Source organism: Peromyscus eremicus, chromosome 1 (assembly GCF_949786415.1).
Source record: "Peromyscus eremicus chromosome 1, PerEre_H2_v1, whole genome shotgun sequence".
Taxonomy (NCBI): Eukaryota; Metazoa; Chordata; class Mammalia; order Rodentia; family Cricetidae; genus Peromyscus; species Peromyscus eremicus.
In genome coordinates, this window is record NC_081416.1 from 187,873,094 (window position 1) to 187,891,374 (window position 18,281).

General features: G+C 38.5%; 1 pseudogene; it reads right to left on the reverse strand.

The window, feature by feature from the left end:
* Positions 1-10,884: 10,884 nt before the first annotated feature.
* Positions 10,885-16,712, reverse strand: LOC131894388 (zinc finger protein 54-like; annotated as a pseudogene).
* Between the last annotated feature and the right edge of the window lie 1,569 nt (positions 16,713-18,281).

Consider the following 18,281-nt stretch of genomic DNA (forward strand, 5'->3'; position numbering starts at 1 on the left):
CTCCTTGTGGAATTTACCTTAAGTCAGGAGACGTGCATGTGGGCTGTTATCACTGTTAGTCCTTTAAAGCTGGGCCCCAACCTAGGCGGTGTCTCCTTGTGGAATTTACCTTAAGTCAGGAGACATGCATGTGGGCTGTTATCACTGTTAGTCCTTGAAAGTTGAGCCCCAACCTAGGCGGTGTCTCCTTGTGGGATTTACCTTAAATCAGGAGACGTGCATGTGGGCTGTTATCGTTGTTAGTCCTTCAAAGTTGGGTGTCAACCTAGGTGATGTCTCCTGTTAGTTTTTGAAAGTGGCTAAAGGAGATAACTGATTCCAGAGAAAGCCTTTCTTGAGGCTGTTCTCCAAATACCTGGAATATGTATGTCCAGAGAATGATCAGTCCACACTCTTAGCCCTTCTTAGGGAAAAGTCAATTGGGAAAACTATGAAGCCACACATGATTTTCATAACAGAATACAGCTGATATATAACAAGCCAAGTAACACCAAAGCTTCTTGGAATTTGGCTTCCTCTTGAGGAATTCCTTGATCCCTCCAGGTAGTGACTTTGCCATAACCAGCTGAGTTCTTATGATATATTCCTGTGGCCTGCAGTATAACAGCACAACTCAGGGCTGAAAACAACAAAATAGAAACAAAGAGAACAATACAAAGAATCAATGAAACAAAGAGTGGTTTTTTTTTTTTTTTTGAGGAAATCAACAAGGTGGACAAATCCTTATCGAAAGTACCGAAAAGGCAGAGAGAGAATATCCAAATTAACAAAGTCAGAAATGAAAAGAAGGATATAACAACAGACACTGCAGAAATACAGAGAAACCCTTGTTAATACTTCAAAAACCTGTACTCTACAAAATTAGAAAATCTGAAAAAAAATGGACAATTTTCTGGATAGGTACCACTAAAATTAAATTAAACCCTGATGAACAATTTAAACAGACCTATAACTCCTATGAAATAGAAGTGGTCATTAAAATCTCCCAACCAAAAAAAGCCTAGGGCTAGAGGGTTTCAGTGCAGAATTCTACTAGAATTTCAAAGAATAACACCAATATTCCTCAAATTGTTCCACCCAACAAAAACTGAAAGAACATTGCCAAATTCTTTATATGAGGGTACATTTATCCTGATATCCAAACCACATAAAGATGCAACAAAGAAAGAGGATCACTGACCAATCTCACTCATGAACATTGATGCAAAAATACTCAATAAAATACTGGCAAAGAGAACACATAAAAAAAAAAATCATCCGCCATGATCCCAGAGATGCAGGGATGGTTCAACATACAAAAGTCTGTCAATGTAATCCCCCATATTAACAAACTGAAATTTAAAAACCACATGATCATCTCATTAGATGCTGAAAGGCCTTTGACAAAATTTAACACCCCTTCATAATAAAGGTCTTGGAGAGATCAGGGATACAAGAACACACCTAAACATAATAAAAGCAATATACAGAAGCCAACAGTCAACATGAAATTAAGTGGAGAGAAACTCAAAGCGATTCCACTAAAATCAGGAACAAGACAAGGCTCTCTTCTCTCTCCATATCTATTCAATATAGTAGTCAAAGGTCTATCTAGAGCAATAAGACAACAAAGAGAGATCAAAGGGATACAAATTGGAAAGGAAGAAGTCAAACTTTTGCTATTTGCAGATGATATGATTGTATACATATGTGACACCAAAAATTCTACTGTGACATTAACCCACACACCTATAAACACACTTGATTTTTGACAAAGAAGCCAAAATTATACAATGGAAAAAAGGAAGTATCTTCAATAAATGATGTTGGCATAACTGGATATTGTCATATAGAAGAAAGCAAATAGATCCATGTCTATCACCGTGCACAAAACTCAAGTCCAAGTGGATCAAAGACCTCAACATAAATCCTGTTGCACCAAACCTGATAGAAAAGAAAGTTGAAAATAGTCTTAAGCACATTGGCAAATGAGACTGCTTCCTGAGTATAACACCAGCAACACCAACACTGAGATCTACCACTAATACATGGGACCTCCTAAAACTGAAAAGCTTCTGTAAGGCAAAGTACACTGTCAATTAAAAAAAGTGACAGCCTACAGAATGGGAAAAGATCTTCACCAACCTCACATCTGACAGAGGGCTGATCTCTGGAATACATAAAGAACTCAAGAAAGTAGACATCAAAATAACAAATTATCCACTTAAAAAATTGAGTACAGCTCTAAAGAGAGAATTCTCAACAGAAGAATATCAAATGGCTGACATACACTTAAACAATTGTTCAACAACCTAGTCATCAGAGAAATGCAAATCTTACACCTCTCAGAATGGTTAAGATAAAAAAAACACTGATGACAGCTTATTTTGGGAGGATATGGAGTAAGGAGAACACTCCTCCATTGCTGATGGGAGTGCAAACTTATACAGCCACTTTGGAAATCAATGTGGTGATTTCTCCAAAAATGGGAATTAATCTACCTCAAGACACAGCTATACCAATCTTGGGCATGTACTCAAAGGATGCTCAGTCCACAAGGACACTTGTTCAACTGTGTTCATAGCAGCATTATTTGTAATATATAGAACCTGGAAACAACCTACATGCCCTTCAACTGAAGAATGGATAAGGAAAATGTATTACATTACACAATGGAGTATTACTCAGCTGTAAAAAACAATGACCTTGTGAAATATGAAGACCAAGGGATGGAACTAGGAAAAAAAAACATTCAGAGTGAGGTAACCCAGACCCAGAAAGACAAACATGGCATGTACTCACTCATAAGTGGATGTTAGGAGTAAAGTACAGGATAACTAACCTTCAATCCACAGCCCCAGAGAGGCTAGATAACAAAGAGGGCCCAAGAGGGATGCATAGATTTCCCTGGGAAGGGGAAATAGAAGAGATCTTTGGGGTATATTGGGGAAGTGGTGAGAGGATGGGAACTTGAGGGAGCAAGTTGTGGGGCCTGGGCATGGAAGGAGGGTTATGGGCTGGATGAAGGGGGAGAGTAATGAAAGAAGCATCTTGGTGGGGGGCATTTTGTGGTGAGAAAGAAACCTGGTGCCATGGAAACTCCCAGGAATCCACAAAGATGACCCTAGCTAAGACTCCAAGAAATAGGGGAGAGAATGCCTGAACTGGCGGCCTTCCCCTGTAATCAGATTGATGACTACCCTAGTTGTCCTCAGAGATCCTTTACCCAGTAACTGATGGAAGCAGATGCAGAGACCCATAGCCAAGCACTGGGCCAAGCTCAGTGAGTCCTCCTGAAGAAAGGGAGGAGAGATTGTATGAGCCATAATGGTCAAGGTCATGGTGGTAAAACCCATAGAGGTAGCTGATCTGAGCTCTCGGGAGTACATGTACTCTGAACCAACAGTTAGGGAGCCTATATGGGACTGCCATAGGCCGTCTGCATGTATGTGACAGTTGTGTAACTTGGTCTGTTTTTAAGGCTCCTAGCAGTGAGATCAGGACCTGTCCCCTATACTTAGATGAGTTTAGGGAACCTCTTCCCCATCCTGTATTAACTCCCCAGCCTTGATGCAGGAGGAGGAGTTGGATTCTACCTCAACTTGATGTGCCATACTTTGTTCAAGCCCATGAGAGGCCTGACCCTTTCTGAATGGAGATGGAGGAGGAAAGGATGGAGAGTGGGGTAGGTGGGAATCAGGGGGAAGGAACAGGAGGAGAGGAGGGAGGAGAAATTGTGGTCAGTGTGGAAAAGAAATGAAAAAAATGTTAATTAAATTATCTTAAAAAAAAAAAAAACACTTCGAATGTGCTGTTGCCCGCTCAACATTTTGCATTTTATAGGATTAGTGAAAGACATTTCTTCTGCATCTTCCCATTGTTGAGGATTAGGTTTTATAAAGCATTGCAAATTTTCCTGAGATTTAAAATGCCTTCTTTAACCCTAAGCCAAGGGAGGTCAGGCATCTCCAACTCCCTTTCAGTAGGCCATCGTTTGACAAATCCTTCAGCCAATTATTCAAATAAACTTTGGCACCATTTTAACTGTGTGAGCTTCCATATTAAACCTAGAATCTCTACCCAGAAGGATATCAATAAACTCAGCCCAATCTACTTTTATGTTCTTTCCACCATTATCCTACACCATTAAAACCCATTTCCACACATATTCCCAGACTGATGCTAGAATCAATTAGGAATCATTAAGCCCTTTGGTAGTGTAGCACACCTCCTAATGGACTACACTTTCTCCTGCTCCTCCAAGAGCCTGCTTTGGTGTAAGTTTGTTTATAGGTCTAGAGGCAACTATTGGAGTACCTGAGGAACATCAGTATTATCTGGCCTGGCATTTCCTTCAGAGAAAGTCACTTCTGGTTTATCAGACAATGAAGGATTAGTTTCCTCAGTCAAATGTGGCAATATTTCAAGGTATGGGGCTCATGGTACTACTTCTTCAGGTAAGATAAACATTTGAGAATATGAGGATTCAAGTTCTCAACTGTAATGGGGTCCTCCCACACATCCCCACCACAAGTAATAGAATCCCATTCTGTTTTTTTGTTGTTGTCATGCCCCCCCACTCCTCCACCCCCACTCCCACCCCCGAGCTGAGGACCAAACCCAGGGCCTTGCGCTTGCTAGGCAAACGCTCTACCATTGAGCTAAATCCCCAACCCCAGGATCCCATTCTTTACCCATTAATGCAACTTACTACAACTGCCTACACTGTCTGAGGCTAGGGCTTGAATATTTTCTACCTTATAATGAGGGCTTCAGTTTGATTTTCCACAACTTGAGCTCTGTAGCTGTTGGAGAGAAGATTCCCTTCTAGTGTACACTTAGAAACATTTAGACTGCATCTGGAGCCAGTAAATTTTATTACTAAGTTCTTTCTTATTCTTCACGGCATTCTGAAGTGCTAGAAGCTGGTTAGTTTTATCACAGAGCTCATCTCTTTACTTTATCACTTTATTCAAAGATGCTAAGAGTAAAAACATCCAGCGGCATTGTTTCCCTTATTTTCTCTCAAATTGTCAAATGTTTCATATACAGTATCCCCAAATACATTGCTACTCACAATTAGTGAATCAGAATAATAAAATGCATTTATCTCTTTAACATTGTGATACAGTTCACACCATGGTCTTTCAGTATTCTCCAAGCTACCAGAAGAGGGAGTGACTGGAGATGTTTCAGTACCTGAATGTACTAGTAAATTGAAAAGCCTATTCCAGATACCTAAAGAATTCATTCTTATACTTCTGTTGTTCTAGGGCCACTTCTGGTACCAAAATCTGTATAGTCAGAGTTCTTTAAAGTAACAGAACTTATAAAACGAATCTCTCTCTCCACGTGTGTGTGTGTGTGTGTGTGTGTGTGTGTGTGTAATTTATTAGAATGATTTACAGTCTGCTGTCTAACTAATCCTTCAATGACTAGCTGTGAACAGAAAATCCAAAAATTCGGTCACTGCTCCCTCAACAATGCTGGATGTCTTGGCTGGTCTTCAGTATATGGTGGAATCCCAAAGAAATAAGTAGGCTTCAATGCCAATGAAGGACTGGATGTACTAACAAGGAAATGAGCTCACACCAGGAAAGGAGCAAAAACTTCATTGTTCCTTGTCTTTCTATAGGCTTCCAGGAGATGGTGTGGCCTAGATTAAAGGTTTAGCTTCCAGCATCAAGATCATTTTCAAAGGTGTGTGTCTCTAGCTTCAAAGGTCAGGACTACAAGCAGATTCACTCCCCTTAAACCAGGCAAATATATTTTCTTACAGATGTGCCCTCCATTTCTAAATTGTAGTTCATTCCAGATGTAGTCAAGTTGACAACCAAGAGTAGCCATCACACCTGGTGATGCCAGAAACTACGTCTCTAAAATCTCACCAAAGCACTCACATAATGTGAGCTAAGCAATGGCAAGTACAATGGATATACCAAAGTGGATGGGGAAAAAGGCCTCAACCCTACCCAGAGAACTACAGGCAACTGGGGAATGCTGGGAGCAGGAGACTTGGTTTCCTCTCAGGAAGAGCACATCAACTGGTTATCCTGTATCACAGCCTTGGAAAAATACATATAAGTAACATGATAGGGACAGAGGTTATATTTAGGAACATGTATTTTTCTTTTCTTTCTTTGCTTTTTTGTTTATGTTTGTTTTAGAGACAGAGTTTCTCTGTGTTGCCCTTGCTGTCATGGAACTGTCTGTAGACCAGGCTTGTCTTGGTCTCAGAGAACTCCCTGCCCTCTTCTCATGTGCTGGGATAAAGGTGTGTTCCACGACAGTCCTAGAGGAGTACACATGTACATGAATACACATATATGTATGCAATAAGTTACTGAAATAAGTGGCCATGAATTTAAAAGAGAGCAGGGAAGGGAATAGGGGAGGATTTGGCAGTAGGAAAGGGAAAGGAGACTTGTTGTAATTATATTATAATCTCAAAAGATTTGAAGTAAAAAAAAAAAAGCAAAACAAAAGTAAAAGGGACAAATAGCAACAAATCCAAAGTAAAACTAAAGGAAAAAAAAGGTCATACACCTATCAGGAAATGCAGACTAGGACTCCGTGAAGCTTCCATGTTGCCCTTGCTACAATGGCCCTCATCAGGAATAGAAATAACTGACTTTGGCATCAGTGTGGGGGAAGGAGGTCATACACTGCTATGGGAGTAGGAACCAGAGAACCAACTTTTGAAATCAGTGTGTATGTTCTCAAATAAATGAAAAACTAAAATGAAAGAAAATAAAACAACTCACATTTCCTCTGTGAGCCAATTACAGAACTGATCCATGGCACTATTCCTGTGGAAACAAAGATGAACATCTACTTACGACAGATAAGGAACCTATGACAAATCAACATTAGGAAATCAACAAAGTCTAACTTGATGAACCAGTGAGGATTTTTTTCCAAAGGGGTGTTTTGTCTGCATGTATGAGTGCATGCAAAGTGTGTTCCTTGTGTCACATGAGTGCCCTAGAATAAGGTTACATATTGAGTCCCCATGTGAGGGTGCTGGGAATTCAAAGTGAGTCTTCTGAAAGAGCAGACAGTGCTCTGAACCACTGAGTCATCTCTAAAGTCAAGTCGACCAGTGAGTTTTATTTGGGGTAACTTACAAGACTGTGGGTGAGGGGTCATTCATAGAAGCATAAAGCAGTCAATGACAGCTGCATCAACCTGTGAGGGTGATGATTAATGAAGCTAGAAACCTGGGGATCACTGCACAGCTTGCAGGCACCTCAAGGGAGGTTCAAGCCACTCACTACTTCCCCCAGGCAGCTTGTCTTGTTTGGTCCAGGCAACTTAACTGTGTCTGCTTCATGGCTGCTCTGAGCATCTGTGCAGTTCAGCTGTCTGACAGTGTCAGCAGTCCTTACTGATTATATATGTTTGAGGCAGGAGGGCTCTAGTGAATCTTGCCAGTTTCTGTGACTTCCCAAAACTATTAAGTTTTCTATTCCTGAGCTTTAAGAGATTCTCCGCAGGATTAAATGTATCTCCTCCCCTTTGAGCAGAGTGTCTCAACCCTTGTGTCACAATCCATTTGGGATCTCATATCAGGTATCCTGAATGTGAGATATTTACATTAGAATTCTTAACAGTAGCAAAATTACTGCTATGAAATAATAACAAATAGTTTTATGGATGGGGTCACTACAATATGAAGTACTGTATTAAAGGGTTGCAGCATCTGGAAGCTGGAGAACCACTGCCTTAGAGCATCCCATTACTTTGTCTCTCTTTTCAAGCCCTGTGCTTTTTTTTTTTTTTTTTTTTTTTTTTTTTTTTTTTTGTTTGTTTTTCGAGACAGGGTTTCTCTGTGTAGCTTTGCGCCTTTCCTGGAATTCCCTTTGGAGACCAGGCTGGCCTTGAACTCACAGAGATCCGCCTCCCTCTGCCTCCTGAGTGCTGGGATTAAAGGTGTGCGCCACCACCACCTGGCTTCAAGCCCTGTGCTTTAAGGAGATTCCTTTAAGATGGAAAGATTTAATTTCAGAGGAAACTGATATACAATAACCATCCCTGGGCATGAACTCCTAAGACTTGCCATTTTACCAATGAGCACTTGCCCATCAAGTTCATTGTATTTTATTCCCTTTATTCACTGTATCTAGGAAATGGAATCAACCTAGATGTCCATAAACTGAAACATGAGTAAATGAAAATGTGATACTTATCTATATAAACCTGCATAGTATCCAGGTAGAAATAAAGATGAAAATATGAAATCTAGATGGACATGTAAGTAACCTGAAATTATGACAAGGTCAGATACCTAGGCCCCCAAAGTCAAACATCACATGTTCTCTCACATCTGTGTGTCTAAGCTACAAACTTTGTTTTGTATGTTCAAGTAAGACTACATGTAGAAGCCAAGAATCTAGAAATAGATCATTAGTGGGGAGATGGAGGAAGAGAGGATAGATAGGATACAGGTGATATGAAATTAGAGGGTGGGAATCCTGGGGGCAGGATGGTTCAAATATGTAGTGAAGAGAGGGCCTGCTGAAAGATGAACTCAAATGAGATGTCCATGAAGAAGCTACATGGGAACCTATCATTTTGCAACCCAACTGAAAAATACAATAAGAGAGGACAGTAGAACACATTATAAAAGTTTAACTGGGGATGGGGTAGGGAGAAAGGATGAAGAGTGGGTGGGTCAACCAAAAGTAAAGATTTGTGAAGAAGTCTTATGAAATCCCCCTATCTTACAGAATAATAGTAAACATGATTTTAAAATCTTTCAACAGAGGTCTCCCACATGGGAAAATAATGCTTCTCCCAGTCACCAGAACTATTTAATTCTCTGTACCAGATACTGGTTTATCTGCTTAGGACTCCCTGGTCAGGGAGGCCCTATTGTCACCCTAAATACCCTAAACACAACAGATCATTCCCACTGCTCTTGCTTGGGACCATAAGTACACGGTGTAGCTGAAGACACCCAACACTTTGGTTGCAAGATAGAGAGAGAGCAATATTGAACTTACCAGGCAACTCTCCCTGCTGGCTAGCTTTTCTAGCACTGTAAGGTTCTGTGCAGGCTGTTGGTAGAGAAATTATGTCAATGGTCCTATTTACCCCTGGGCCATGCATCTTATCAATACTAACCTGCTAGCCTAGATGTGTGTACTGGTGCAAAACTGGCACCAGAGTTTATGGACATAAACAAACGCTCTCGATTGTATTTCAAGCCTGCACTACAGAGGAACTCATGCCATGGTAAAAAACAAACAAAACCAAAAAAACAACATGACTTGGAAACTGCAGGTTCTAGGGTAGAACATATTGATGTTTTGATAATGATCATGAGTGTTAATCAGCCTTCTAAATATTCATGTTTAAAATGATCACTTTGTACCACTCTCCATGTTGATAAAAAGAAGTCTCCTCTTAATAGTAGAGTTGGTAATGCATAGTAATAGTAGATAGTTGGTAATGCATAGACTCATAACTGTTCAAAAAATTTTAACAAGCTACTCTGTAAGATTGGGGCAATTACCATTTCATCGTAACTGAGGGTGTGTACTATGAGTCTCCTTTCTCAGTGAAGGTATACTAGCAGTTCCTAAGAGCTATATCATTTTATTATAGTTTCAAATAAATTCTTCCTAATTTTTCTTAAGTACTTCAAAATGAATTTCTGCATACCCTCAGGGCTTTTTATTTTCTTATTGTTTTGGGTTTTCAAGATAAGGTTTCCCTGTGTAGCCATGGCTATCTGGGAATTTGCAATGTCGACAATGCTGGCCGAGAGTGCACAGGGGTACACCTTCCTCTGCCTCCAGAGAGCTGGGATTTAAGGTGTATGTCACCACATCCTTAGCCTTTGGCGATTTCTACGTTGTATGTCAGTATTCCAGTGATGTCACTTTCACAGCTTGTCTCTCCAGTTAGTTACTTTCCTGCCGTTTGTGTGGTTTGACTCTAGTATGAAGATGGTGAATAAAAGAATTTATCAGTGTTTTCTTTAATGATAAATGTTCTTTTATCTGTGCAGTATCAACACTATGTAAAGGGTTTGTCAAATTCAATGTATTTTGAGATGTGTAATTTCCAATGGACTGAACAAAAAAAATGGGGAGTATACACTCTCTACCTTTATATGGTTTCACAGAAGTATAAATTTTGTAATGTACAGCAGAGGGGAAACTAAAGGTTTTGTCATATATTTTATGTTTCTTTATTAGGACTTTTTTTTTCTTTTTTTTCTTTTTTTTTTTTTAATTATTTTTTTAAGGATTTATTTATTTATTATGTATACAATGTTCTGCCTGCATGTATGCCTGCAGGCCAGAAGAGGGCGCCAGATCTCATTACAGATGGTTGTGAGCCACCATGTGGTTGCTGGGAATTGAACTCAGGACCTCCGGAAGAACAGCCAGTGCTTTTAACCGCTGAGCCATCTCTCCAGCCTTTTCTTTTTGGACAAAGAGTTTATATAGTCCTGGCTGTTCTGTAATTCAGTATGTAGATGATAATGTCCTCTGACTTAAGAGATCTTTTTGCCTCTACTCCTGGGTGCTGAGAATAAAGGAGTATACCACCACACCTGGCATTTATATGAATTTTTAGAATGTTGAACAAGATAAATGTTTTTATTACATTTTTTTTTTTTTAAACCAGGGCTGAAGACATGGCTATGTGGGGAAGAGCACTGGCTACTCTTCCAGAAGACCAGTGTTCAATTCCTAACACAGGCATGGCAGTTCACAATGGCCCGTAACTCCAGTCTAGGGGATCTGATGACCCCTTCTTGACTCCACTACACCAGGCACACATGTAATGAACAGACATACTGGCAGCAAAGCATGTATATGGCTTAAAAGAAATAAAAAGCCTTTCCCATTATTACATTTGCAGAATTTTATTTTAATATAAACTCTAGGATATTTTAAAAAATTTAAACCTTCATTAATGATTTTCATAAGTTTCTTATCTTTCTGTTTCCATTTTGTATACTGCTGTGATTTGAAAGCAGAGAATACAGGAAAATGCTATATCACACATTACTTACAATGGTGTTTCTCTCCAGTATGAATTTTCTAATGTCTCAGATTCGAAATCTGGATAAAAGATGCGTCAGTCTTTGCATTTGTATGGTTTCTTTGTAGTATGAATTTTCTGATGTGCACTGAGTCTAGGAGCACCTTGTAAAAGATTTGTCACATTTCTTGCAATTGTAAGGTCTCTCTCCAGTGTGAACTCTCTGGTGTGTTCTAAGATGTGAGTCCCAGTTAAAGGATTTATCACATTCCATACTTTGTAAGCTTTCTCCCCAGTGTGATCGCTGTGATGTCTTCTAAGATTTGAGCAATTGGAAAGGGATTTGTCACATTCTTTACAATTGTAATGTCTCTTTCCAGTACGAACCCTCTGATGTCTTATAAGATTCGAATAGCAGGTATAGGATATGTCACAGTCTTCACATATGTGAAGTTTCTCTCCAGTATGAAAATTCCTGACAACTATACGGTTTTTCTCAAGTATGAACTCTCACATGTTTTCTAAGATGTGATTTGAAGGCAAAGGACATGTCACAGTCCATACATTTGTAAGGTTTCTCACCATTGTGAATTCCCTGATGTCTTTTAAGATTGTTACGATTGGTAAAGGATTTGTCACATTCCTTACAATTGTAAGGTCTCTCTCCAGTGTGAACTCGCTGATGTGTTTTAAGACTTGCAATATGGACAAAGGACATGCCACAGACTTTACATTTCGGAAGTTTCTCTCCAGTATGAATTTTCTGATGTGCTCTAAGATATGTGCAACTAGCGTAAGACTTGTCACATTCCTTACATCTGTAAAGTTTTTCCCCAGTGTGAACAATCTGATGTCTTTTAAGATATGAGTGTTCGCTAAAAGACTTGTCACATTCCTTACATTTGTAAGGTTTCTCCCCAGTATGAATTTTCTGATGTCTTCTAAGGGTTGACTCCCAAGTAAAATTTTTGTGACATACCTCACATTTGTAAGGCTTTTCACCAGTATGGATTCTGTAATGCCTGTTAAGGTGTGATAATTTAAGGAAGGATTTATCACAGTCTTTGCATTTGTGAGACTTCTCTAGAGAATGAGTTTTCTGATGGCTACTCAATAATGAATAGTGGGTAAAGGCTCTGTCACACTCATTGCATTTGTAAGGCTTCTCTCCAGTATGGAGTCTGTAATGGCTTTGAAAGCGTGAAAGCTGATGAAAGACCTTGCCACATTCTTCACAACTATAATATCTACCAGCAGTATGCATTTTCTGGTGTTTCTTGAAAGTGGAAGAGTGGGCAAAGGATTTGTCACAGTCCTTACATTTGTAAGGTTTCTCTCCAGTATGCCTTTTCTGATGGCTATTAATTCCTGACAACTGACGAAATGACTTTCCACATTCTTTGCATTTGTAAGGTTTCTCCCCAGTATGAAGTCTTAGATGTATTTTAAGACTTGAACGTTGGGAAAAGGATTTTTCACAAACTTTGCACTTGTAGGGTTTCATTCCAGTATGAATTCTCTTATGTTCAGTGAGGTATGAGGAAACCCTGAAGCATTTCCCACATTTCCCACATTGGTATGGTTTCTCTCCAGAGTAGACTGATTGTTGCAAAAGGCTGTGTGCAGAGCTGAAATCGTCATCATCTTCTCCCTGCCTGGGTTCTTTCTTTGAAGTGCACAGCCTCTGATCTTGAGTAACGTTGGAACTCAAATTTAAAGATTTCTCACAGTCTTTAGATTTGCAAGGTTCTTCTCCAGTGTGCATGCTTTCATGTCTATCTGGATTTGATGAGTCAATAGAGGCATTCCTGTGATTATTGTATCTTGAGTTATTAGAGTTTTCCGTAGTTTCAATTGCTCTATAAAGTGCACATGTGGAGGGGTCATGAAGGACTTTGCCAAGCTCAGTACACTGACAAGACTTCTTTTCAGTCTTCGCATGTTGATGGACAGGATTACAGTTGCAATAGTTCTCTGAAAATGAGTACAATTCAGATTAATAGGGTTTGTTCCAATAATAAACGTGATAAATGACTGCCTTCCTAACTTCTGTTTTAACATAAGTGAACCTGGAAGTACTTAGAGTTCCCAGTAATGCACATTTTTCATTCACTGAAATGTATGGATACTCACAAAAACAGTACGACAGCCTTCAAGGGTCAATGATTTATAACAGATAGCTCATCTTTATCAAAAATCTCTAACTGGGAAAAAAGATGGAAAAAGTAATTTACAGCCTTGAGTTAGCTTTGGGATAGAGCTCACGGAGATTATATTTAGAATACATGTCTCTATCTTTAAAAATTTCTTCTCAGAAATTGATGAAAAGGAGTTTAATCCAACCCCAGGTTCACAGTATTTACACTTACTACGTAATAGGAAAGTAGGAGTACTGTTCAGAAGATCCAATTCGTTTAAAGATTAAAGTCTTAAAAGCATGAAAGGGTTTATTTTTGTCTATAGAAAAACACATTAGATTAATCAAAAGTAATGGATGCAAAGACAGAATTCTGGCAGACATCAGAGACTCTAGATCGTTTGAGGCAGGGCTGTCATGGGCACCTTATTTCTATCCTCCACTGTCTCCACACACTGCTGTGTTTCTTAGCTTTCCTCACAAGGTTATTCTCGAGTGCACTCTTTATACTGACTCGTGAGATTACTTCCCATGAGGGTGTCTGTGTATTCTCCACTGGCAAGAAAATGAAGAATGTAATATGAAGATATGCATACAAGGAATACAATTACAGAATAATCCTACTTCATGGACTCAGGTTAGACTTAAAATTTTGTAAAATTATTCTGTTTTCAGCAGAATCAAATAAAACTGCATGTTGTACTAGTATTAAGTCACCATATATCAGGTGTAAGAGACACGCCTTCTAACAGTTATAACACACAGGACACATGCTGGGCCAGGACACTACACTAAGTTAAATGCTCAGGAATCCTTTCAAGTAGAATTGAATATGGCAAAACCATTCTCAGCTCTTGCTTTCTCTTTCACCTGAAGCCTTCACTGTTCTCCTGCTCATTCACTAGCCCACCCTAGTTGTGGCTACTCTCTCCTCTCCACATTCCAGGGCAATCTCATTCTTTCCAGACAGGTGATCAGGCCTACTTTGCATACAATAATCCACATGTTCTTTGGGGCAGCCCATGACCCATGCTAGAACTTGCAGGAAGAATACAGAAGTCTAAGACAATACTGCACTCAGCACATGAAAACACAAAACAGAGGTATTTAGGCAAGATTTCTTGATTGATTTTTCTTCTCAAATTCTTTAGTATATTTAGTATTTTCACTATCTTGAACTTTTCTCAAAATTAAAACTATGTCAATAGTGATAATGGATACGCAGCTCTAGAATATGAGTGGAAATATTATATGCTACTAAGTTTATAATGAATCTTGAAACCAAAATGAAGGATGGATGATACCTCTGAAATGGAAAATGGAAAGAGAAAACTAAATAGCATGAAAAAGTTCCTTCCTACTACTAAACTTTGCCTTGTCTCCTGTTGGTTTTTTTTAGGACAGCTTAACAGATTTTACATCCTGTGAAGATACAACAAACAAAAGATGGGTTAGGAATTCTAGAAGCAAAATGTTCTCACCCACAAAGGCCAGGTTCCTGTAATTCTCCAACATCACATCAATGTACAAAGATCTCTGAGCAGATTCCAGGCATTCCCACTCCTCTTTCAAAAAGTTGACAGTCACATCCCTGAATGTCAACACACCCTAAAACAAAAAAATATGGTTTGACTACATGCTACCTGGAAGTGTTTTCCTAGATATAAGGAGAAAGAATGTAGATAATTGAAAATAATTACTCAAAAAGATGATTTCCAATACAGTGACATTCTCTCATGAATGTTCAAACTCTGTGGAAACAGGATGAAACAAGTGTCTTACAAGCAGTATACATGAAACAAGAAATACATTTAAGGTCTGGACATGGTTATCTATCTGTTATGGATTCTGTGTTTATGTTATACAGGATCACAGGAGACATGTCTCAGAAGGAAAATTCATGATGAGGAAATGTGCTTTAACTGCTGTAGCTGTAGATCATGCTAAAACACTGACACAAATCAATCCTGTGTGTACTGGGGCCTTACATGACTCTATTCTAACAGGCTCAGTTGGGATGTTTAAACTCTAGGTCCAATGCCACATCATCAAATAGCAAAGGGGTAGGTATGGAAGACAGAATATATGACTGGTTTTATAGACAAAGAGTTTTTTTTTTCCCCATAGTAGCAATGATTGTAACAGCAGTACATATGTCATTTTTAACATTAACATGTAAGATAAGTAGTCTATGGAATTAAATTTTTGAGACTATCTGGGTTACTATAAACAGACAGAAAAATCTGCATGAGCCTTATATAATACAAATTTTTCCTAAGAATATGCATAAGCCAACAGACACATATAATAATTTCAGAAGTTTTGAAGAATATTTCACTATACTCCCAAAGAGTAATAAAAATTGAGGGAAGTACAAAAAAACCTCATAAAAGGTTTCAGGTATAGCTAAGAGAATCTGTACCAGTGACACTTTGGATAAGTTTTATAGTAACAATTTACCAAAAATTAAGTTAATTAAATACTGAAGAAATAAAACTGCAAATCAACAAATGGGCAAATGAAGTCAATAGACACTTTTCAAAGACAGAAACTCAAATGGCCAACAAACACTGCAAAACAATTCAGCATCCCTAAAAGGCCACTGTGGAAATTCAAATTCAAACCAATTAGAAATACTGCCTCACCGCAGGCAGAACGGCTGTCACCAATGAACTTGACACCAAATGTTCAAGGGGATATGGAGAGAAAGACAGCCTTATTCACCGTTGGATGGCTGTAAATTAATATAGCCATTGTAGAAATCAGTTTGGAGATTATTGAAAAAATTGAAGAGAGAACTAACATATGACCCAATTCTTTCACTCCTGGCCATTTATCTGAAAAAAAAAAAACACACTCCAATACAGAGATATTTATAGCCCATGTTTACTACTGTTTTAATCACCAAAGGAAAAGTACTGGAATCAGAATAATTATCTATCAATAAATGAATGAATAATGAAAACTGTATAAAATGGAGGACAATTCAGCTAAACAAAAAAAATAAAATAAAAATTTGTAGGAAAATGGATGGACCCAAAATGTGTAATATTAAGTGTGGTCATATACTTTTAGAAAGAAGACACCACACTTTTGCTCATATGCAGAATCTACCCAATAATATATGTATATAGAAACAATGTATATGTGGACACATTATAACATGGAGAAAAAAGAACAGGAAAGGTTAAATTATCAAGGACTGAATGCAGGTAATGAATGCCAGTTATGAAAAATAATATAAGATAAGTGTTTTTCAAGTTCTAATTCTATCTAAGGCTTTTGGGGTTTTGGTGGTAGAAAGTAAATCAAAACATATTCAATTGTGAAAATATAAAATCCCATGTGAAGCTCTAGAACTTCTGTTCCCTATGACAACCCTAATTGTATAAAAGTACAATGAGTTATATAGTTTTTGAGTGTGCTTAATTTCAGTGGGTGATGTTATTGTTTGTCTGTTTACAGAATTGTTCATAATAAAATTTTAAAAATTATCAGAAGCAGAAAATTAAAGGCTTTTAATACATGAAAGCATAACATATTTAGATAAAGAGTGGAAAGGACCACTGACCTGCGACATGTTTACTGGGGAATCAGACATTTCTTACTGTTTCTCTTCTTTGAGTTTCTCTTTCAGGAACAATCAATAGATGGTTGCTTCCCTTTCAAATCAAGGGGTCAAAATGGAAGAGTTAAAATTAATACTAAAAGCTGTTAGAGAACAATGTCAAACCATATGAAATTACCCAAGCAACAGAATTCTACCAGGTGTCCAGTCAATGATCCCAAAACCAGGAAGGAGAGCATGGAAAGACATTTGAAGCTTGAAGAGAAAATCACCATCAAGTATCCGGTAGCACAAAGTAAACAACTCTCTTAAAATTGATGGAGACATAAGTGCATTTCAAGATAGTCACCAATTAACACAATTGATTTCACTAAAGCAGCACTTGGGTAATAAATTAGAGGCAAAACATACACAGGAGAGTCAGAGAATCATCCATGAGAACATGGGAAATAATAAATTTCATGCAAAGAATAGAGAAATACAGGAGAACTGGAGAGTAATCATCCATGAGCAAGACAACAAATCACTAGTTCTAAAAAGGAAGAAGAATACTACCTGTGGGGGGGGGGCGGCTACCCACCTCCCCCACATTTCCCCTGAGTGCTCTTCAGTGGGAGCAGCAGAAAATATTAGATAGAGGATTTAGAGTGTAGCGATAAACACAAAATATAGGATAGCCTCGAGAAGGCCTGGAACCTATTCCAACGGGCCTAGATTGTCTCTGCCCTAGGGTATTTATAGAAATGCCAAGGGGTGGAGCAAAAGATCTCGCCCCAGCACAGCCAAGTGCAGACCATCTCAGACACCTGTACTCAGGCCTGTGGTCCAATCATCCTCTCTACGCAGACCTTCTGGGTAAAGCCATGAGGAACCTGAAAATGGGCTCCTACAACTACCAAAGATCCAACCAGCCACAACACAAAACCACTGGAAATAAAAATACCATGAAAAAACAAGCCACACTGAAAATAAAAATAGAGAATCCTCAATTAAATAAACAAAGCTTCAAGTTAAAAAAAATTCAGCACATGGCTCAGCTGTTCCATTCTTTGACATACACCCAAAGGACTCTATATCCTACTTCACAGATAATTGCTAAGCTTTGTTCATCACTGCTCTACTCACAATAGCCATAAAATGGAAAAACCTAAATGTCCTTCCACTGACAAATGGATAGAGAAAGTGTGGAACATATATGCTATGGAATACTATTCAGCTATAAAAAAATCAAAATCATGAGCTTAGCAGTTAAATAGATTGAGTTAGAAAAGAACATATCAAGTGAGGTAAGCCAGACCTAATAAGAAACAATGCATGATCTCTATCAGAGTAAGTTCTTAACTCCAAATCTTCAGATGTGAGTACACAACCTGGAGTGACTGCAGTAACCAGAAAAGTAAAAAGAGACCACTGTGAAGTGTGAGGGAGTAATAGAGATGGAGTAACAGGGAACAAGTGATCTGAAGGGGGAAATGGAAAAAAAAGGGGAGAGGGTGAGGATTTAACTATGGGGAAAGGACAGATATAAACACAGAAGGAGGGTTAAAATATCAGTCTGGAAAACTAATGAGGAATTCATCTATTCCTTGACTATTA